A 1562-nucleotide genomic window follows, 5' to 3' on the forward strand; every position below is an offset into this window, starting at 1 on the left:
CGCACCCCAGAGCCCCCAGGAGCCCCCAGAGCAGCGCTGCGAGCACAGCCAGGGTCACCCCCGGCCCTGGGGACAGCGGGACACGGGGGTGACAGGGCGGAGGGGACAGCGGGGACAGAAAGGACACAATTACCTGCCTGATGTCCTCCGACAGCTGCTGCTGTGAAGGGAAAGAAGAGATGTCCCTGTCCCAGAGATGTCCCTGTCCCCATCCCATCCCCGTCCCCATCGCTGTCCCCATCCCCATCCCCGTCCCTGTCCCCATTCCCAATCCGTGTCCCCATCCCTGTCCTGTCCCCATCCCCGTCCCCATCCCCTCCTCACTGCACCACCCCAAACCCCCAGGAATCCCCTCCAAGGACCCCTCCCCCCTCTCGGTGACCCCCTGTCCCCTCGGGATGTCCCCTCGCTGTCCCCGCTGCCGGTGGCGCTGCGGTACCGGGGGTGACGCTCATCTCGGTGCCGTTGCCGGTGGCGCTGCCGTAGCGGGGGATCTCCAGGGTCACCTGGCACAGGTAGCGCCCGCTGTCGCTGTCCCTCACCCGCGGGAGCCTCAGGGTGGCCAGRGGGGGCTGCCAGGCCAGCTGGACCTCGGGGACACGGCGGGGACAGGGGACAAGGGGCAGGGCGGTGCCGAGGTGCAGGCGGGTGGCACAGAGCACCCCGAGGTCGCCGTCCCTCTGCCACCGCAGCCGCAGAACGGCCCCGCTCTCGGCCACCTCCACCCGGCAGTCCAGGGCCACCGTGTCCCCTGCTGTCACCCGCAGCTCGTCCGGCTCCTGGATCACCCGCAGGGCGCCCGCTGTGGGGACAGCGGCGGGGACACGGGGGTGGCACCCCAAAACCCGGCGGTGCTCGTGTCCGGGGACACTCCGGGCTCGCTGCCTGCGCGTGCTCTGCCACCGCTGCCACCCCATCCTGTCCCCACCGCTGTCACCCGATCCTGTCCCCACCGCTGTCACCATCCTGTCCCCACCGCCATCACCTTCCTGTCCCCCCACGCTCTGTCGCTTTCCTGTCCCCTCTCACGCAGTCTGTCCCCCATCCTGTCCCCTCCCCGTGTCCCCCGATCCATCGCCACCTGCCCTACCCTGTCCCCCCTGCCACAGCCGTGTCACCCACCCCTGTGTCCCCCTCCTGCCACAGCCGTGTCACCCACACTGTCCCTGTCCCTGTCCCTCCTTCAGTGTCCCCAGCTCCTCTCCGGGCTCCCCCTCAGGACAGATGTCCCCCTCAGGACAGCCCCCCCACCCCAGAGTCACACAGGGGCCAGCCCCCCCAGTGTCCCCCCAGTGTCCCCACAGTGTCCCCCTGTCCCCAACCCCACAGCGCAGCCATGGGGCTGTCCTCTCTGTCCCCTCTGTCCCCAGCCTGTCCCCGCTCACCTCCGAGGAGGGGGATGAGGACCCCGAGCCCCCACATCCCCCCGGCGGGGCCAGCCCAGGGGGTCCCGGTGCTGTCCCTGTCCCCAGAGCGCCGCTGTCCCCAAAGCCTCCCGGCGCTTTGTCACCTGGGCCAGCTCGCTGTGACACTGCGGCTTCCGGCCACCGTGCTGTGACACG

This window comes from Malurus melanocephalus, unplaced genomic scaffold (genome assembly GCF_030028575.1).
Source record: "Malurus melanocephalus ecotype Western Australia unplaced genomic scaffold, MMel_1.1 scaffold_1046, whole genome shotgun sequence".
Classification (NCBI taxonomy): Eukaryota; Metazoa; Chordata; class Aves; order Passeriformes; family Maluridae; genus Malurus; species Malurus melanocephalus.